This window comes from Haemaphysalis longicornis, unplaced genomic scaffold, assembly GCF_048455015.1.
Source record: "Haemaphysalis longicornis isolate Haplotype H1 unplaced genomic scaffold, Haemaphysalis longicornis Haplotype H1 scaffold_1, whole genome shotgun sequence".
Lineage (NCBI taxonomy): Eukaryota > Metazoa > Arthropoda > Arachnida > Ixodida > Ixodidae > Haemaphysalis > Haemaphysalis longicornis.
In genome coordinates this window covers 135,084,292-135,106,314 of record NW_027526203.1, presented here as the reverse complement: position 1 = coordinate 135,106,314, position 22,023 = coordinate 135,084,292, and the positions used below count along the sequence as shown (strand labels likewise).

Here is a 22,023-nt window from a genome sequence, read left to right as displayed (position 1 = left end):
TCCGGCACTCCTCCCCTTGAACCGCCCACACCTCTTGCCGAAATTTCATACTCCTGGCCACCACCGATGCCTCTTTACAAGTTGCGCAACCGTCCGATAACGGGAGTAGCACCGTTGCAATTCGATTGCTGAGATTCAACAGAAACACGAATGGCGTAAAAACGACTGAAGGCCGGTGCCACTAAACGTCTAGCCGCCGCAATTGCCGCCTGAAGTTCAACGTCCTTGAGAAGCCGGAAAGTCCTCCTGGATGAGGGCAGCTGTGCCGCTTGTAACGACTACGTGAGCTTCTAGTTTGTCTTGAGCTTGCAAGGGTTTCCCAGCGACATTTTTGCCGGTTTATTTAATGCCTAAGCACGTGACCATCGCTGGTTGCCTGTTTATATTGGAGCGGGTTGGGGTGCGTGCACGCACATCTAGGCGTCATGCCGGTGCCGATGGCATGTCCGTTGTGGTAGTGGTGGATTTAAACGTGGTAGTCTCACGGCTCAATGTGAACTGTCAGCTGTCCACCGTGGTGGAGCGGTTTTAGTTTGGGTTGGTGTATTACAGAGATCGTAAGATGCCTACGACGCGAGACGACAAGTGACAGCAGCATGTTTGTCCGCTAGTATAAAGCTATAAAGCCCATCCAGGTTTTTACTCTCTACGGGACGGACCCATGTCGTTCGCTCGGAGGAGGAAGAGCGGGTAGCGCAGATGCATCTGCCCGAAGATAAGCGCGAATGGGCACGATGACAATGCAAACCCGCTGCCACCGCCGTTGCGGCCTCAAGTTATAGATCGTCGAGCAGCTGCGAATTCCTCCCCAATGAATAGGAACGTGCCCTATTGGAACGCCGACGAAGTGAGCCTATATTTATTGTTCAGTTTGAAGAGCTTCCGGAGCGACAGTTTCGCAGGTGTCTTTCGCGTGTAAGCGCGCGCACGTAATCGGCTGCAGGCTTATGCGTGCATGTGTGGAGAGGCGGCAGAGGCGGCGGAGGGGGCTACACAATAAGCTACAGGTTTGACGCCTCAATGACATGTACGTTCTGCTGGCGGGAGATTTAAACGTGGATGCCAAACGGCCCAATGCGCCATTTGCGTGATCCTGAGTGGTAGAGTGGACTAGGATTAGGGTGTTACTCAAGCAGCAAGATGCTTACGACGCGGTAGGGAAACAGCCCCATGTTTTCTTGGTAGAATAATGCTCGTGTCCATCCAAGTTTGATTGAGGTGTTTCGATAGGAAGTATGCTCAATCGAAAATTACAAACAAATGTGTTTTATTTCGTGCATTCCGTGGTCTGCGTCAGCTTCGCTGCTCCTTCTTAACAGATTGGAAAGGCACTAAATTTCGTTTATTTGCTAGAAATCTAAATTAATGAGCTTTAACTGTAACTGACAAGTGCAGAAACTACTTTCCAAAACACTCCCCAGATGTCGAAAAGGCGCTATGGCTTCGTACATGTGAAGAGCTAAATGTAAATGTAGTGTCTATTATCACGGCAACCGTGAGAATTACCGTCAGAAATTTCTCATGGCCCTCACACGGGGCACCTTGAGTAATTTTGGTGGCGGTTTTGGCGACACCGTGGGCCCCGAGCCTCCAACATAACCTGTGACCTACCGTGGTGATGTGTTTAGAGGTGAAGGGTAAGAAACCACAAGCGGTGGCGGTCGGAGCCCAGGTCAGGCTCCAGCGGATGGGCTCCTTGTCTGTTTACCAGGCAGGGAGCTCGGGGACCTCTTCAGCTATCATGGTAAGGCTGACGAAGAAAGTACCCCGTTCCCTGCTTGTTGCTATGCCGTATGAATAATTCACCCCCGCCCCAAAAAAAAACGTCATCCGTCCCTGAAAAGGGGCCGCACCGAAGTCTCCTTTCCTCCCTTGCCTGAGTTGACATTTCCAAAACCTGACAATTTCTCCCGCTTTCTAACAATAGAATCTCTTGACCAGTGAAAGCCCGTCACTGCACACTCTGTTTTTTCCATATCCAAGTTTCCTTGAGGGCATTTTCGGAAAATCCTACAAAGCCAATAAACTCAAAACAGGGAAAATCCTGATCGAAGTTAACAAAAGGCAAAAGATTTATCAACCTCGTCAAACAAACCCGCATGCTAGATACAGACATAAAGATCACGCCCCACCGCACGCTGAACACCTCCCAGGGCGTCATCACTGATCCTGACCTGATGAACGAAACAGAGGCAGATCTGCTCCAGGGCTTTCGAGACCAGGGCGTGACGGTAGTGCGAAGAATACCAAGCGTCTAAATGATACCGAAATCCGTATAAAACACTTGATCTTGACATTTGACTGCTCAACACTCTCCGAGTCGGTCAATGCAGGCTTCATACGATGTCCAGTCCGACCTTACATACCAAACCCAGGCCGCTGCTTCAAAAGCCAGCGGTTCGGGCATGGTACAAACTCTTGCGGCAACAAAACGACCTGTGCAAAATGCGCCGCAAAGGACCACCCGACAGATAATTGTAACTCCACCACCTTCACTTGTGTTAACTACGGGGGCCACACGTGGCGTATTCCCGCACGTGCGAGAAATTCCAACAAGAAAATTAAATAATCAATCTAAAGGAAGAGATAACATCACCTTCCGGAGGCGCGAAAGATGTTCGCCTCTTTCCATCTTGGGAACTTCGCCGACGCAGCTCGCCGGGGGCAGGGAGGCATGTGGTATCGCCTGGGACTCAGTACCGGGAGTCGGACTATGTTCCGCACCCCCCCCCCTGGTTGCCTCAGGCAGCCCAACCCTTCACCATACCGCTTGCTGAGGCAGCAGTGGTTGTGGTGCGAACCGTCTCTGTTGGGACCGATACCACACCCGTCACCGCCTCCGCGTCCTCCAGTACGTTGGAGGGTGCAGAGGGGACAGACTCTGGGGGCCCCGCATCGGCTCCCACCGCCACACCGCCCGTGCCACATCTGGCGCCCCGAAGTCCGCGGCGTGGCGCCTGAAACCAAGGTCCCCCAAAGGAGGGCCAAGTCCAGGGACCCGGTTTGTCGGGCATCTCCAGGACATCTGACGATGAGATTGACGCCGGGCCGTTCTTGCCTGCAACGCACCGGTAGCAGTAGCCGCTGTCGTCCAAGGCAACAGAAAGACCCGAAAAGCTCCATCAAAGAGTACAATCCCCTAAAGACACATGACACATAGACACACATACTCCAGTAGCTCCAAAATCTCCATAATGGGTACAGAAAATATTCAATGGAACTGTAGAGGCCTCCTTAAAAATATTAATGATGTCTATGAGATATTGTATTCGAATCAACCAAGTGTGATGTGCCTTCAGGAAATACATTTAACCTCTAGTCACACAAATTTCTTGAACAGCTACATGGTATTCAGAAAGGACAGGGATGGTGGTGGTACGTCTTCGGCTGCTGTGGCCATCATTGTTTGGAAATCTTTAGCCTGTCACCCTATCCATCTGAACACTGTCCTTGAGGCTGTCGCTATTCGCACAATTATATTCAACAGGTTAATAAAGGTATGCTCCCTTTACATTCGTCCTGATCACGGGCTATCGAGCTCCGAGTTAGAGGCTCTGATAGACCAGTTACCATAACCATTTATTTTATTAGTAGTCCTTAATTGTCATAACCCCCTTACGGGTTCTTCCTGCAGGGATGTTCGAGGAGGCCTCATGGAGCAGTTTCTAACATCACCGGGAGCATGCCTTTTTAACAAAAAACAGCCTACCTACCATAATCTATGACACAACACATATTCATACCTTGACTTAGCACTCGGTTCTGCAGTTCTCTTTCTATCACCCGAGTGGGACGTGGGCACCCACCCATAGGGTAGCGACCACTTTCCAACCACATTAACACATATAAGTAAAGGCCCCAACAGTTCGTCTTCCCATAGCAAGTTTAACGAAGCAAAAGATAACTGGAGTACTTTCACATATACATCTAAACGAGCCCACAGCCATAGCATACTTACACGTAGAGGAAGCCGCCCAACTACTCACGGCACACATCCTTGATGCTGCCAGAAAGTCCATTCCCCAGGTGTAAGGTGTCCCGAGAACCCTAGGAGGCCCTGGTGGAACAACGACTGCAGGCGAGCATGAGAGGCCCACAAGAAGGCATAAGGTGTCCTTCGCCGGCACCCCATGGTGGATAACTTCATCTCCTCTAAACGGGCAAAAGCACTTGGGGAGTGTGTGCGCCATGAGGCAAAAAGAGAGAGTTGGCTCACCTTCCTCACATCCATAAATTTGTACCCCGACTCTTACAAAGTCTGGACACACCTACGAAAACTCAAAGGACAACAAACACACAGCCTGGCTCTGGTTAATACAACAGGGGACACACTCGAAGATCGGGATAACACACTTCACAACACTTCCAACACGTGTCCAGTTCAGAACACTACACAAACAGTTTTATGAAACAAAAAATGTTTTGCGAAAAGAAGACCCTGCGTAATAGCAGAGTCCTTCAATGCATTACTGGTCACGAAACTTCGGCGCTCGTTTCACATAGGGACCGCGCGCGCCACTACAGGCGCCACTGCCGCACGAAGGTCATCCAGCCGCCGCTTTCGTGGCGTATTGGCCTGCTCTTGGCGTGCAAACACTCGCTGCTTTTGGTGTCTGCGCGCTGATTAAGTGTGTTTTTTTCGTAGTAGTTAGCGATGAATAGCCAGTCATCATCTGCCTTCAATGGGGTTTTATTTTTCGCAGTAAATTACCGTAGACTTCGGCCGCGAACGGCAACGGCTTCTGCGTGCTCTGGCACAAGCGCTGCGCCGTCGTGTTTTCGGATTTTTAAATCTCTATTTCTTTTTTTCTCAAAGCTAAAGTTGTAAATACCACACATATGGTAGCTGCGTAGTCACGGACTGCTGCGGGCCTATCGATAATACAATAAAAAAAACTGAAAGAAACCAAGTACGCGTCGTTCAGACTACTCTTAATGAATCCGTTGATTGCTCTGGAATGCACAGAAGACTGAAAGAGATAGCCCAATAGTATTGTCGTTTCAATGAGTGGGTACATACTTGAGAACATCTAAAAACGCTGCAGAAACGCGAAGGATAAAAAAACGAAGAGATATTTCGCCATGTGTCTTTCCGCTTCCACGCTTTGCAATCCTTGCAAAAACAGGAAGCGAAAAAAGAACAATAACACTGAATTTATCACACGCAACAAAAATTCAATGTTACGAAGGGAGACAAAACAGCGTGGTCCAGCGTACAAAAATTTATTTTTTCGCGCTGCGATGTGGAGCACACGGAAGAAACAGAATATTGTCACGTAGCCAAGAACGACGCAAGCTTGTCTGAACGCAGCGAGCTAGCGAGCTCCTGTTCTAAAAAAGACTAGAATGAAACAGAAACGTCGAAGAAGCAGTCCGCAGTGTGACGTCCACAGATGAACGTCAATACAGTGAGTTGCGCGGCGTTTGCTATGCATGCATTACTTTTGGAACGTTATTAATTTCAAATCCATGGAAATAGAATCGAGAACATTGTCGAAGAAACAAAAAATCAAGTTGGCGACAAGGTGGCACCCTTTTCATATCAAACAATATTGCCCGACGGATCGTACGACAAAAAGGGCAAACGGGTGCTCCGGTTGAAACGCCAGATAAGAAACCGGAATCGGCCACGCGCGGTTACGAAACAAACAAGACGAACCCTAAGGGATAATTCGCGGAAATATGAAAAGTAAAAGCACAAGGGCGTCCCAAAGCTTTTTTACACGTGAGCCTGAGCGCAAGGTAATACAAGTTTGCAAACAGGTAATGAAGCACCGCTACAACCTGACTGATATGACAAAAATCCGGCTTTAAGTTAGCCTTGTACAATTCTAGGTCCACGATGCTCTCAAAAGGGTACATTGCTTTTTTCATTCTCACACACAGTGCATTTTCACGCACTGTCACGCACTTACAATCGAAGCTGAAATCTCCCGTTTCTTGCCTTTGAATGGCGCGCCTCCATTTCTCTCGCAGCTGCCCGTCGCTCGGTCAACAGAACAAGGAAACATTTTCTGTGGTATCGTTGTACAAGGAACGACATCCCGGGACGCAACACATGTTAGGCATCGTCGTTGCACTACTTAAGTCGCATCACAAAGGCGCGAGATGCACGTTACATTTTTCCCCGCACGAAACAAACACAACCCGCCGCGGCTCTGCCGTTCGAGCTAGCGCAACGCCGCCCTAGGAGTGACCTCAGTGAGAGGGTGGCGCCACCGTGCGGCGGCCAAACGCAGCATATGAAGCTCTCCCATTGAGTTACGGAGCAGTTTCGTGACCAGTAAAGCATTGAAGGACTCTGGTAATAGCAACAAGTCGCACACTTCTTACAATTCTTCATTTTCACTTTATGAGCTGAAGGCTGCTCTGACCACATGTAAACTTTCAGCGCTAGGTGCAGATCAGATTGCATACACCATGATACAACGCCTACACCCAGGCACTCTTGACACACTCCCACAATACATACAATAAAATATGGCTCTCGGGGCACATTCCATGCTCTTGGAGGGAGGCCATAGTAGTGGCGTTCCTGAAGGAAGGGAAGGACCCTTCCTCTCCTGCCAGTTATTGTACGATTGCCCTGACAAGCTGCCTGTGTAAGCTCTGCGAGAAGATGATAAAAAGGAGACTCGTGTACTTCGTAGAGTACAATGGTCATCTCGAGAGCTTCCTGGCAGGCTTCAGGGCCGAGCGATCTACCAACGACCAACTCGTTGCATTAGAGTCATATATAAAAGATGGCTTTCTCCACAAGCAGCACTGTGTGACAGTATTCTTTGATCTGGTAAAAGCGTATGATACTACTTTGCGGTATGGTATACGCAGCGATATGAAGTCCTTTGGCATGTCGGGTAACATGCTAAGCACGCTTTCCAGCTACGTGTCTGAAAAAACCTTTCGTGTAAGAATTGGAAGTGCACTCTCAATGGTTCACGTGCAGGAAAATGGCGTGCCGCAAGGCGGAGTTTTGAGTTGCACTCTGTTTGTTTTAAAAATGAATTCACTCAGAAATTTCTTGCTCAATCTATGTAGTGTGGGAACGCGACCTTAGCGCGTTCCCTTTGGTTCGGCTTCGCCACACCGCTTGCTCCTCGCGGAAACTTGCTCGGCAAGACGTCGGCGAGGGGGATCTACCTCCTCGCCGAACGAGTGTCTTGTGGCCGGTGAGAGCGCGGGATGCGGGCGGTAGGGGAGAGTTGGAGCTCGGGAAGCGAGGCGAGAGGACGTGCCTAGCGACCTCCTTCCTTCGAGGATCGGGCAAAAAGGAGGGCGACAATGGCTGCCATCGGCGTCCCAGCGAGGCAAACGCGAGCGCGCTGAGGCGCCCCCGGAGATGACTGTTGTCGCGGTGAGTCGAACCTCTCGATTCCCTTAAATTGCCCGGGCGAGGAACTAGATCCTTGCCGTCAACCAGCTAGCCTGCATGCTCTTTGAATGTTTATTATCCTGTAATAAATGTCAATGAGCGAAAACACTTGTCGCTTCCTTTGTTCCGTCGAGCCACGGCCCGCCGCGGCTGGCGCGGTACAGCGCGCAGCCGCGGGGTGGGGGCAGATAGCTTGCTAGCTGGACGAAAAAAGAAGACGAAGACGGATTAGTCTCTCTCGTCGCCGGTTTTGCTATTGCAGGGAAAAGTAAACCAATCTACTTTAACCCCTCTATAACCCCACAGTAGATGATGTAATCCGTGTCTTGTAACCTGTCTTGTAAGTCTTGTAACCTGTGTATCTGCGAGCGCCAAGTCAAGCTTGGTGTTAACAAGCTATCTGTCTGGGCAGATAGTAACGGTTTAAAATGTAATCCAGGAAAGAGTTGTGTTTTGTTTTCGAATAGACGTGATATTCGACCGGACCTAGACATCAAACCAAATAGTGTCTCATTTCCTGTCAGAAATGAACATAAGTTCTTAGGTGTAGTTTTTGAAGAAAAGCTCATATTCATTCTAATATAAATCAACTTAAACATAAATGCTTAAAGGCTATGACTATACTCAATGTTCTCTCCCACAGTTCATATGGTGGTGACAAAGAACTTCTTTTGCATGTTTTTACTAGCCTGATAGGCTCACGGTTGGACTATGGAAGTTTGTTTATGGGTCAGCAAGTAAAACAACCCTCAAAATTCTGGACCCAGTGCTTCATCTGCTGCTTCGCCTCGCATGTGGTGCCTTCCGCACTAGCCAGGTCGGAAGCCTCTGGGTGGAGCGTAATAAATGGAACCTACAACGTCAGGGAGCATACACAGATCTCCTTTATGCTTTGAAATTTTCATCCATGCCTCACCATCCTTTTAAATCAGTTTTTATGATACATTCGTGACTGAACTCCTGCTAAATCGACCATCGTTCTCTGCGCCATTCTCTCACAGAGTTAGAGAGGAAGCGCCAGAGCTTGCTGTCTCCTTTTCAGATACCATCCAAAGGTCTGTAACAGATTTTATAGCACCATGGCATCTCCGCCCTGTATCATGCGACACATCTTTCACGCATACACATAAAAACCGAGCTTCCAGATGTGCAATTTTTTAGTACTTCTTGTATTTGCACCAGAAGTATCAGTGTTTTATTTACGGACGCCTCTAAATATACGGACGCCTCTAAATTTATGGACGCCTCTAAACCTGCCACCTCTGTGTCCTGCGCTGCTCATGGACCCGGCCTTAATGTCACTAAAACTCGAAATAGTAATAATAGTATATTTACGGCAGAGGCTTATCGTGTACTTCTTGTTAATCATATACGTCAAAGCCACATCCCACAATACATTATCTATACAGATTCCCTCAGTGTTGTGCGGGCATTGTCGTCAACAAAGTCTTCCAAAAACCACGTTGTCAATCTGATCGTCAAGATTATTATGTCTCTATATGCCCACAAATTTGAACTGGTCCTTTGCTGGGTCCCTGGCCACTGTGTTATGGCCGGGAATGAAGCCGTGGATCGAATGGCTGCTGCTGCTACACTCTTAAATACAGTAGACATAAGCACATTACCCTACACCTACGTGAAGCCACACATCAGACAACAACTTGGCAAAACATGGCAAACACACTGGAGTGAACAAACAGACAAGTTACACACTTGGGACCACACACCACTGACACACGCAATAGATACACAGGAGTCGCCTTGGCTAGATTTTAAGTGCGAATGCACTTCTTAAGTGACCCTGAACCTGCGTCCACCGGCGATGTCCGCGCACGTGGAGATGGGCGCCCGCAGCCTGGCCGCTGACATGGCACATACCCACGTGGGGTATTGGCCAGGAATCTCCTCGTCTTCCTTGGCAACGGGGGGAGATGGGCGCACGCTGCCTGGCCGCTGACATGGCACATACCCACGTGGGGGATTGGCCAAGAATCGGGCGTGAGAAGGGCTAATGCACCTGCTTAAAGGAGTACTGAAACGAAATTTCAAAGCTGAGATCCGCTCTAGCAATCAAGTATAACGAAAACACAAATAGGTGTCTGTGAATAAATGCATCTTTCTTTCTGTGTAGTTGTGTGTGTGTGTGTGATCTCTCTTCCGCGAACATTACCGAACCGCGCAAATTCAACTCGTGCATTCGCACTTTCACATTCTTCCCCTCGGGGAAATGCGGGGAATTTTTTAGATAGGGCACACACATACAGCGCACTCGCACCTTCTCAATGGATCTCAGAGACGTCTCTGCAGCCGGTGCGGAGAAGCCCTATCCGTGATCCACATCCTCATACAAAGAAAGGCACTAGAAACAACACGACACAACCACTTCGCACAACTATACTCATAACACATTTTGCTGCACCCACCGTCCTTCTTAGGTGGCGACGCCCTAATTACTAATTACTCACAAGTGTACTTTTAAATTTCTTACGATCCCCAGTTTTTACGCCTCATTGCTTACAATGCATATTGACACCCTGGCCCTTTACACCAGTCATGTACATTGTCTTTTATGTAATGTAATGTATATTTTCCGCTAAACGTTTTGCATATACTATCACTTCGTTCTGATAAAACTTCCCCTTGGAACTCCTTGCCATTAGTAGGCCTTGCGCCCTAAAAACCCAACCATCATCATCATCATCATCGAATTTCTCTTTGCAGTCTCTTCATTGGATAAGAACGCTACCCGGAGATTATATGGGATAAATGTTCCCTAAAAAGCCGTGTTTGGAGCTCCGCCTGTAGCATTGTGGTATAGCACTTGGTTTTAAACGAGAAGCCTCAGGTTCGAGTCCGACATTGTGATGTATTTTTGTGTCTTTCGGAATTTTTCGGTCATCCTGATTTGTTAATGCGTCTTTTTACTCTATTTTTTACTATATCAAGACATCAACGCACGGGACTTATAATTCTGGCCTCGCGTTACGCTGTTCGACGGGGTCGACGCGTCCGTTATTCATAAAGATGACGGGTAAACATTGGAAGGCTTAAAAGGCAAACTTTAATGAAGGATAAATGAAAAACAGGAAAACGTTACAAGTCGACAAAAGAAAGGTTCCTTCCTCTGGTTAGCTCCGTAAAAAAAGTGGTGCTTTCTCGAGGGCTGACAGCGGCAGACTGGTGGTCGTGACGTCTCTGGACCCAGGCGCGGCAAGGTTCTGCGAAAAGTAACTCAACACCTCGCCGGGTTTGCAGGACGGCGGGAGAAACGGGCCGAATTCCTTTTCCGGCCGTCCCCGGCTCGGGGGAAGGAGAAGCGCGCACAGACAAGCACAAGAACAAACACACAACAGACTCGTCCCCGGCTCGGAGAGGGAAGGAAAAGCGCGCACACACAAGCACAAGAACAAACACACAACACACTCGTTTCCCCGTCCGGGGGACACCGGCTGCCTCGGAGTTCAGAGTTTGTGGCCCCTCGCTACGCGTCGATAAATGCGAGCAGAACACTCCCCGTCTGATGTTAAGGCTGTTCGACACCACCGCTACTTGCAGGGCGAAAACAAGTGCACAACTTGCGTGATGGGTCTGGAGAAAGTGGTTGGGGTTCCGTTTGTTGTTGTTTTGACCTCAACCTTGCGTACTCTGATGTCGCAACTGCGCAGGGTTCGGGCGATTATCCCGACTGGCCATTGAGAGCGGGCCACTTGCTCGTCTTTAAGCAGCATGAAATCGCCCTCCATGAGATCGGGATTCGTCATCTGCCACTTGCGGCGTTGTTGCAAGGTGCACAGGTTCGTGGTGCGCCAGCGTGTCCAAAATTCCTTAGCCAAACCCTGTACCTGGTTCCATTGACGCTTATACAGCCTGTCCGTGTCCACCTCTCCGGGCGAAGAAGTTGCTTTGCCGTTCTTCTGGGTAAGGAGTGTCGCCGGAATGAGAATTAGGGGACCTTCAGGGTCAGACGACGCAGGTACCAGGGGTCTTGCGTTCATGATTGCGGACACCTCTGCCAGAAATGTGACCAGCACTTCATCTGTCAATCGTTGGTGGCGAGACTGCAGAAACATTGATTCCAGGATGCGGCGGGCGATGTCCATCATGCGTTCCTATGCTCCACCCATGTGTGAAGCATGCGGTGGGTTGAAAATCCATGTGCAGCCGTTTTCACAAAGAAATTTTCCAGCTTTCGAACGGTCGACGTTGCGGGCTGTGATGCCCAGCTCCCCGCATACTCGGACGAAGTTCGTTCCGCAGTCAGAACGGATCTGCGTGCCCGGGCTTTCGGCAAAGTGTCGTTCCCGATTCTGCAGCTGCTGATTGTATTGGGGTGAAAGGAGTGTGATAACTGGGTGTCGACCCGACATGACAACAGGATTTTTCTTATCATCAGGCAGGTCAGCCCTATTCGGGTGACCGTTGACACGCAAAGGTCCTTCAAGGCCGAGAAATCTGTCCAGTATGCCAAAGGCACTTGTTTTCGGGACATGATTGTTTGCTTTAAATTAGTGAACGTCTCTGGAGAAGGTATACCGCTGAACTGAACGTACAATATTGTCCTTTGCAGTTGACAGCTTCTTAACTCTAGGGTCTGCGCGCGGGGACGGACAACGTTTGAGTAGAACCACTTGGGTTAGAAAGGCCAAAACCAGAAGCGATTTCCACGTTTAAAATCGACTGAAGCGATCAGATCCACGCCGTTTTCCGCCAACTCCGCTAGCTAGCGCGTTCACTTCCGGGAGGACCTGTTTGCCTTTCTCGGTACCGCAACTGGTGTCTTAACAATGGCTCTTCCCTGCTCCGTAGAATGGCTTTCACAGGGCTCAAACAGAGGCGGGCGTCCACTGTCCAGGACATGGGTCCTGAGAACAGTGGCAGCGGCCGTCTTCCGTGAGCGTTCGATGCAAACACCTCCCACGATCACCCGACCAAGGTCAAGCTTCTGAGCGTAAGGGTTGTTTTGCGGCCCATTTCGCGTCTGGCGTACTTTGTGGACTCTCAGGACGTCCCGGCCAAGAAGCAATATTTTTCCCTCGGGGTCAACGGGTGGAATGCAGTCGGCAATGCGTTTGAGGTGAGCATAGCTTCGGGCAACATCAGGGGTTGGGATTTCGCCTCTGTTGTCCGGAATTTCAATGCATTCAAGCAAACAAGGGAGTGAAATCGTCGCTTTCTCTTTCACTCCCTTCACAGTGAATCCATGGGCTGCCCTTCCAGCCACCTCAGCATTACCAGCGTAGGTGTGGACATGTAATGAAAGGGAGTTGCGTTAACTCCAAAGAAATCCAAAAGTTCTGATCTGGCCTGTGATCAGTTGCTTTGATCGTCCAGTATTGCATAGGCCTTCAAGACATTTTGTGGTTTGGATTCATGCCTCACTTCAACAAGACATATTTTGGCGCAAGTCTTTTCGTCGTTCTCGTTCTTCACTTGAGTGCGCGTGGAGCAGACTTGTTTCGGATGGTCTGAAAGTTTTCGTTTACGAAGGCTGCACCGAAGAGTTGGCTTACCGGTGGATGAAATGGTGTATCATGGTCGCCAGCTCCACATAGAAGGCACTTCACAACTGCCCGGCACTGCTTCGCTGAGTGTTCTGTCGACTTACAACAATGGAGACAGATTCCCCGTTATCTGAAGAATTCCGCTTGTTCAACCCAGCCTTTCATGCGGATGGCGCGGCAACCCGCGAGGGGTGAGGTCTCCTATGCAGGGGACACCACGCGTCCTGATTGTGTTCATCATGCCGCTCATTACGGGTGCCCGGTTTTGGTAGGTCCGTTGAGGAAACCGGATCAACGTCTGTCTTCCGGGTAGAGATAAAAGGAGTTCCGTGAGGCGGCTTGGAGTCTTGGTTCACTCTTCGCGGGTTGGATGCAGCAGGAGCATGATTGCGGTTGGCCATGAAGCTAGGGTCGTTTCTCATGCCAGCCTCGTCCATGATGAAGCTTGCGAAGAAAGAAAAGGGAGGAAATGCGGTGTTGTTTTCCCTTTTGTATTTGGAGCCTACGCACATCCACTTTTCTTGAAGCCCAGAGGGCAGCTTTGATACGATCGAGTTAACTCCACGGGCGGAATCAAGGTATTTGAGTCCCGCAAGATATGGATCTCTCTTTGCCACTTCAAGCTCGTGGAGCAAGTCCGAGAGTTCTTGCAGTTTCACGTTGTCTCGGTGAGAAAGCCTTGGGAACTCCTCCAGCCTACTTAGCAACGCGTCTTCAACCACCTCGGGGCGCCCGTAGTTGTCGTCCAGACGCTTCCAAACGACGTTCAAGCCCGCTGTAAAGTTGTCGACGTGCACCGATCTAAGCCTCTTGGTCTGCGCTAATGAGTTCGGACCCAGCCACTTGATCAGGACGTCAAGCTGTTCTTGAGGGAATAGATCGAGGTCCCGGATAACCCCTTAAAATGACGATTTCCAAGCCCGATAGCTGTCAGGTTTGTCGTCAAATATGGTGAGGCCGGTGGAAACCAGATCCCTGCGACACAGATACGGCATGACGCCAGCCAACTCTACGCCTGCGTTGGGCGGGGCCGGAGTTGGCGGCAGTGGCTGCTGATCGGCCTGGGAATCCAACAAGCACTGGGGTTCGGAGTGGCTGCTACTACGGCGACCTTCGCCAGGCACGAGGGGCGCGGGTACGAGATCCATGGCATGCAGACTTGCTTGTTCTGCGACATAACTCTCCGTGCGCTGCGCAACGTCTAGTGGAGGGAGTGAGCGCGAGCACTCCCCGCCATCGTGCTCCGCCGCTGCCTCCAAAACAACCGCCTGTGCCTCAGCAGCCGCAGCTTCCTTCTCGTGCGAAGGAGTTCAAGTTCAGCGTCCAGCTTTGCCCTCTCAAGTTTCATGGTTGCCTCCCTTCAAACGAAAGAGGCTCTCGCTAGGGCGGCCTGTGCCTGTGCGCGTGCCTGCGCAGCAACCATGATTATTGTGGACGAGTTCGTTCGCCGTGATCTCGAAGAAGTAACCGAGCTAGCTGATGATACCCGGGACATTGTCTCCTCTTTTCCGTCGCTCTCCCTCTCGCCGTCGCGTTCGTCTTCGCTCTCGCGAAACTTTCCGCGGACGGTACCAACTCGGTCTGCGTCGACGGCCCTGTGGAGCTCCAGTTCGCTAAGGCTTTCAGCAGTGCCTGTTTTTGACAGGAACGTGGCGTACGTGTCAATGGCTTCTTGATATTGAAAGAACGTATCACGAAGCCTCGTTGTAGCCGGCCCGCTGTCAGCTACATTAACCCGAGGAAACATACTTAAAGCACTTTCCACATTTCTCCATGACGCGTCGACTGTACGACGATGCCGGTCGCGGCTAGTCTCGTAATTTGCTTGAGCCTTGAAGGACAGCGTAGTGGCTCGTCGTGGTCTAGAGCTAGCTTCCCGTGGCTCGTCTTCTGCGGCGGAGCTCGTTTTTTCAGACTGGCTGGTCAGCTTGTGTGGATCCATTAAGGCTTGCCGGCTCTTTCGCAGAGTACCCTCTGTTCAATGGAAAATCACTTTCGTTGGATGCGAAGCTGACTTGTGGGTATCAAGGTGAGCCTACCTTGCCGTTGGTTGCCATTGGTTCGTGGTGGCCGCTGAGCGTCGGGCTATCCTTGCAGAAGATGCTGTCATGGACGAGCCGTCGACGGAAGGCTTCCCGTGGTGACGTAATCCTTTGCGGTGGCGGACCTGAAGGTAACGGCCGAAGCGATAGACTTCACTTTTTTTACAATTCTGGCCTCGCGGTACGCTGTTCGACGGGGTCGACGCGTCCGCTATCCATAAAGATGACGGGTAAACATTGGAAGGCTTAAAAGGCATACTTTAATTAAGGATAAATGAAAAACAGGAAAACGTTACAAGTCGAAAAAAGAAAGGTTCCTTCCTCTGGTTAGCTCCAGGGCTGGCATCGGCAGACTGGTGGTCATGACGTCTTTGGACCCAGGCGCGGCACGGTTCTGCGAAACGTAACTCAACACCTCGCCGGGTTTGCAGGACGGCGGGAGAAACGGGCCGAATTCCTTTTCCGGCCGTCCCCGGCTCGGAGAGGGAAGGAGAAGCGCGCACAGACAAGCACAAGAACAAACACACAACACACTCGTCCCCAGCTCGGAAAGGGAAGGAGAAGCGTGCACACACAAGCACGAGAACAAACACACAACACACTCGTTTCACCCTCCGGGGGACACCGGCTGACTAGGAGTTCAGAGTTTGTGGCCTCTCGCTGCGCGTCGATGAATGCGAGCAAAACACTTATAGGATGGGTTGAGTTACGTTTACTATAAGTTGTACTCTGTGTCGTTGGGGTGGGTTAGATTAGGTTTGTTGCAGTTTGGCTGGATTTGGGTAGGTTATGACGCGTTGGGTTAGGTTACGTTAGGTTCAGTGGGGTTATGTTACGTTAGGTTACGTTGGGACGAAATATTATTCATCACATTTTAGGCCTGCCAGCTTTTATGGAAAATTTCGTGAGAATTTCCTATAGGTAATTCTCACGGCTGCTGTGAGATTGGACGCAGCCAAATGTAAATTCCATTTCCTACTTTCATTTGTTCTTGTGAAAGCAAATCTAACTTGTATTTTCAATAAAACGTTCGAGGGTGGGTCCCGTCAGGTACTCTTGTTTTGCTTTATGTATGTTAAGGAGTTTGTTTGTGGTAGGAAAGTTGGATATGTATAAGCTATGGCACATTTTTAGTGCTTGAAAAATGTCTTTTTGTGTTATACTTCTTGATTATTGTTTCTGTTGATCCATGGAATGCTTTTTGAAACCAATAAACAGACCCGCGGGAGCAGAATACGGCTAAGAAAGTTTGGCTTAGGAACGCATGTGCGCCTACGAGCGAGAATGCGAAGGTGTTGCGAGATTCGTATTTGAGTTGACTGTACACACACCGTTGCGGGAGGCTTAAACGTGGAACCGGTCACTGTTCAGAGGGAGAGAGAGAGAGAGAGAGAGAGAGAACCACTTTATTTACGGCTGGGTCAGGGGGAGGAGGTGGCGGGGGCCCAGATGGTCTCCGCGACCAGGTGGGCCCTGGAGACGAGGGTAGTCTGGGTCTCCGGGTTCGAGCGCCGCAGGGTCTGCTCCCAGTGGGTGGGTGTGGGGAATAAGGGAAAAGGGGAGCACAGGTAGTCACAAAGAGAGTGTAGTTAAGAGTGCCGGGTGCCGCAGAGTGGGCAGAGTCGCGAGGGGAAGAGGGAAGGGTCTGCAGGGGAAGGAGTGCGTTTGCAAGAGGCGATGAGCTCCGGCCTCCTCCTGTGTGAGGCTGGGGTGCGGGGGGATAGTGTTGGCGGAGCAGACGGTAATGCTGTGTGATCTGCCGGTACGAGATGAGAATGTCCCAGGAGGCGGGAAGGCCGTGGTTGGTCTCCAACAAAAGGCCTGCTCGGTACTCATAGCTCGAGCTTCTCGGTTGGCCGCCTCGTTGGCACCTATTCCCGTATGGGCGGGGACCCACAACAAGACCACGGGGTGTGGAGGTGGTTTTCGGGGTAGAATTTGGAGGGCAATTTTGGATATCCTGTCAGCTTGGAAATTTCGTATTGCGATTGCGAATCTGACAGAATGGTGTCTGGACAGGTATCTTGGGCTAGCGGAAGAGATATGGCCGCCTCATCTGGCGCTGTGGCTGAACTCTTGAGGAGAGTGAGGCAGTCCTGAGATGTGCTATCCTCGGAAAGCGCTACTATGGGGAATGCAGCTCGGGAGGGGTAGCTAGCAGCGTCTACGTAGATGGTGTGAGGTGAGTGGGGGTGCAGCCGTTGCAGGTTCGCTGCGCGTGCAGCACGTCTGGCCGCATGTATGCGGGGTGGGAGTTGCGAGGTAGTGGCTTTATTCGTATGAGTTGTCGAAATTCTCGGGGGATGGGGACGGAGGATGGGGGGAGGACAAAGGTTGAGATGGAGAGTCGAGCGGGTATGGAACGCGCAGTGTGGGTGCGGGCCAGTTGGTGGATTTGGGCTGTGCGGTGGGCTTCGATGAGTTCAGACGTGGTGTTATGTACGCCAGCCAAACAGACCCGCCGCGGTGGCTCAGCTAAGGCGTTGCGCTGCTGAGCACGAGGTCGCGGGTTCGATTCCCGGCCGCGGCGGCCGCTTTTCTGATGGAGGCGAAAAGCAAAAACGCCCGTGTGTACGAGATTTCGGCGCACGTTAAAGATCCCCAGGTGGTCAAAATTAATCCGGAGCCCTCCACTACGGCGCGCCTCATCGCCTGCGTTGCGTCGGCGCGTTAAACCCTACAATCAATCAATCACGCCAGCCAAACAGGAGGAGGCGGTCGGTAGGGGCATTCGGTGGAAGCAAAAAAGCAGCCCTATAGACTTTGCGGAGAAGGCAGTCCGATTTGGCTTTGTCGGTTACGGTGAGCCTGCAGTATGGGAGCTGATACGTGAACCTGCTGATTACGAAAGCATGGAGCAGCCAAAGTCGCTCGGGCTCCCGTCAGGCCATGGTGCCGATATGTAATACATGTGAAGATCCCTATGGTCTGAAGTGTGTGTGATGTGAGTCGTTGGAAGGTGAGCGAATTGCCGCGGTTAACTTGTATCGTGACGCCAAGTATGCGTGTGGAGGGGACGATAGGCACTCGGGTGTTGCCAACCCACATGGCGATGGGGGGCGCAGTGGGTGGGTGTGAATGAAGGGTATGCATGATGAGAAGTTCTGATTTGTGCGGTGAACATGATAGACCGATTTTGCGGGCGACTGTACTCACAGTTTCTGATCCTAGCTGTAGCGTCTCTTCGATCTGAGCGTTACTGCCACTGGTCATCCAGAGGGTGATGTCATCGGCGTATACAGAAGTGTGTAGGTTGGGGATAGATAGTAGGGCCGTGGCCCAGGGATCATAGCAACGTTAAAAAGAAGGGGGATATAACTGAACACTGAGGTCTGAGGTAAAGAGCCTTAGGCGAATGGTTGCTGTGCGGTTACTGAGAAAGGAGGTGACATAGTAGTAAGTGCGTGATCCCAGGTTGAGAGAATTTAGAGACCGTAGGATGGCTGCGTGAGAGACGATATCGAATGCTTTGTGCAAGTCGAGGGCTAGGATAGCCACGCTGTCACTCTTGGATGGCAAAAGAAGTAGGTCATTGTGTAGTTGAAGGTGGGTGTCCTGAGTGGAGAGGCTGGGGCGGAAGCCGGTAAGGTTGTGTGGGAGAAGGTCATAATCTTCTAGGTAGGTTGTGCGGCGGCTTGTGATAATGTGTTCAAGGAGTTTTCCGAGACTCGAGGTGAGGGATATAGGTCTGAGGTGTTCGGTTTTGACGGGTTTATTGGGGTTCGGTGTCAGGGAGATGTCGACATGGCGCCAAGAAGTAGGAAGGGTGTCAGATCGCCAGTGGTGGTTGAACAGGTTCAAGATGGTGTAAGGGTCCGTCCGTCTAGGAATCGTAGGAGTGTATTAGTTATTTTATCCACTCCGGGGGCTGTTTGGCGCCAAAGTTCTCTGATGGCATGTTCGATCTCTTCCATGGTGATGTCGGCGTGAAGGGTCGTGTTAGACAAGCCCGCGTATGTACCCATAGGAGTAGAGGTGGTAGTAAGGGGGATGTATTGGGACCGGAGTTCAGAGAGCAGCTGGGCTGCGGTACCAGGGTATGTGTGGATGAGGGACTGAATGCGGGATGATGTGTATTCTTTGGTAGTGTTGGGGTAGAGTAAATGTCTTAGTAGTGCCCACGTGCGTTTCATGGAGAGCCCACCGCACATATCGTTGCATTTTGGCACCAGTGAGCTCGGGTGAGCGCTGCTGCACGTTCTTGAATTTGTGTTTGGAGGTGTGCAAGCTTGCGGCGCAGGACACGTCTGTGTTTGCGGGCGCGCCACCTACCTTCAATGCTACGATATGCTTCCAAGAAATGCATCATTCGGGTGACGGCAAGGGCAGGGGGTATGCCGGGGTCGATGGTGGTGTCATGGGAAGTATTGACGCGGATTATTTTTCCGAGACAGCCCTTTAAGTGGGATCCCGAAAAGGTTTCGGGAAGTGGCAGTTTGGCGCATTCGGCGCGAAAGGCATCCCAGTCCGTAACGTCGTGAGTGGTGATCGAAGATGATAGCAGATGAAAAAGCAGAAGTGTCGTTTCGATGAAGTGTCGTTTCGGCTACCACCCTCAAGCGTCAGATACAGTTGTAGTAAATATAAATACCCCAGAAAGTGAAGCAGAACACAGTCGCCCAGATAGCCGAATTGGTAAGGCATTCGAGATCTAATCGAAAGGCGTGGGTTCGATCCCCACTCTGGGCGCGTGTTTTTCTTTCTTTCTTTCTCGCTTCAATTAATATGAAAAAATATATATATATAATTTCACTAACGGTAAAAAAAAAATATAGTCCAACCATTCCCCTATGCCTTCTTTGGCGTTGTAGACTGCCCGCATTTCTTTCTGTATTTCCTAACGAGCCCCTCATTGCCTAACCATATTATCCTGCGAAAAACTTAGCGAGGGCCTCGGTTGTGGCAGCCTTGATGCCAAGGTAGCATAAGAGGGTTTCCCGCCAGTTACCCGCTTATGACAGGCTGTAGACGTTCGCGTCACGCCCCGGGGGTTGAAAAAAGAAGGTCCCCTTCTCCCCGTGTAGTCTGAGTGGCGCTGGCTACAACCCTCAAGCGTCAGATACAGTTGTAGTAAATATAAATACCCCAAAAAGTGAAGCAGAACACAGTCGCCCAGATAGCCGAATTGGTAAGGCATTCGAGATCTAATCGAAAGGCGTGGGTTCGGTCCCCACTCTGGGCGCGTGTTTTTCTTTCTTTCTTTCTCGCTTCGATTAATATGAAAAAATATATATATATAATTTCACTAACGGTAAAAAAAAATATATAGTCCAACCATTCCCCTATGCCTTCTTTGGCGTTGTAGCCTGCCCGCATTTCTTTCTGTATATATATATATATATATACAGGGTGTCCCAGCTATTATGCACAAAGATTTAAAAAAAGAGAAACAGCGTAACTCGAAGAAAACCTAGTGCATAATGTTGGCAGTACTGTGAAGAAGCGGAGAGTAATTTTTTCGTTAATGAGACTTAATTAATTAATCGTAATTAATTATCTAACTCGAGAAATACTGTCCTAATCACTAAAGTGTCAAGGCGGCACTTGTAGGTAACCACGAAGGGCATCTAACTGCGCTATTTTCAGCGACGAACTAATTGCGTACTCATTTATTCTGACTGATAAAGGAAACCCGCGAAATATGAAAAATACCACGTGACGACGGTTACGCCCGCATTGTAAAGCAGCGTCCTCAAACAAAGCTGATTGAAAGCAACTGCTTCGCGTGTTACCCACCCGAAGAGACAGCGCATCACCTTGATAATAGCATGCATGGAAGGAGCAGCAGCAGCGAGATTCCCGGGACGCGTGTGCAGATGAGGAACAAACTCGGTCGCGATTTCTTCTTTCTTTCTTTTGTCTATTTCATTCTGGCTAACTCAGAGGCAGCCTGTTTGAGGGCGTTGCTTTACGGTGCGCGCGGAGGCGCGCGCACCGTAAAGCAACGCACCGTAAAGTATATATATATATACAGTAATACCTCGTTTACTCGAACTCGCATATCTCGAAAAATCGGCTAAGTCGAAATTTTCCGCGGCACCGAACATTTTCCTATACGTATACCTCGTTAACTCGAACTCGCATATCTCGAAAAATCGGCTAAGTCGAAATTTTCCGCGGCACCGAACATTTTCCTATACGTCCCATGTATATTTTTCCCTTTATCTCGAAGTATTTTTGGGTCGGATTGCGGATAACTCGAAATCTCGACTGGGAGTGGAACAAAAATTTTGCCGCTGGACCATTTCACAAGATTCGCGCGATGCTGCCACGCCTGAAGTCCGTCGATTTTTTTCTTATTTAGCCGCGCCTGCCATACGTCGATGCTTTCCGCGAACGCGAAGTGCGCGAAGTCTCAGCCAAGCGACGTATCAACTTTGTCAAGCAACCCTGTGGCACGTCATCGAAGTGGCCCGAAAAATCTACCGAAAGAGCCTTCTCCACAGAATTTTGTTGTCTTATGGAAACGGCAAAGGCTACGAAATTGACCTGCTGGGTGCAGTACACCTTCTCAGCTCCGCTTGGCAGCAAGTTCGCGCAGCGGCTATCGCCGACTTCTTTGCGCACGCTGGGTTTTCACGTGCCGCCAGTTTGCCAGAAGCAGAGACGGCAGAGACAGATGACTTCACAGACTGTGAGGAACTTTGTCAAGAGGTCATCAAGCTTACAGGTAACGGTGCCGCCGAAAATGACGTGACTTTTCTGGAGTACGCTCTGTGTGAGCAGGATGTGGCGGTGACCGGAGAAATGACGGACGCCGAAATCGTTTAAACGGCCACTAACGTAGGGGACGGCGGAGACGACGGCGATGACGAACCACCTCGGGAGGTGCCGACATCTTCTGAGACGAGAAATTTGCTGCGCTTGCTTCGAAATAAGGTCGAGTGCAGCGGCGGGGAATATCGACTGATGCGATGCGTCAAGCAGCTGGTGCACGCCTTCCTAGGCCTGAGTACGACCGCAAAGCTGACGAGCATTAGGCAGATTTCTCTGCTAAATAAAATGGCAGTGCGGCGAAACCCAGACGGTTAAAGTCTCTTGTATGTTTTTTTTTCTCTTTTAAACCTGCACGAGAAGAAAGATTAGAAACTTCCGCTGAAGAGCCGGT

General features: G+C 50.3%; 1 non-coding gene across 1 annotated transcript; it reads left to right on the top strand.

Moving 5' to 3' along the window:
- The first annotated feature begins 19,532 nt into the window (after nucleotides 1-19,532).
- Nucleotides 19,533-19,604, top strand: Trnar-ucu (transfer RNA arginine (anticodon UCU)). The gene has a single exon. It is a non-coding gene; the product is annotated as a tRNA-Arg (tRNA).
- Nucleotides 19,605-22,023: the final 2,419 nt, after the last annotated feature.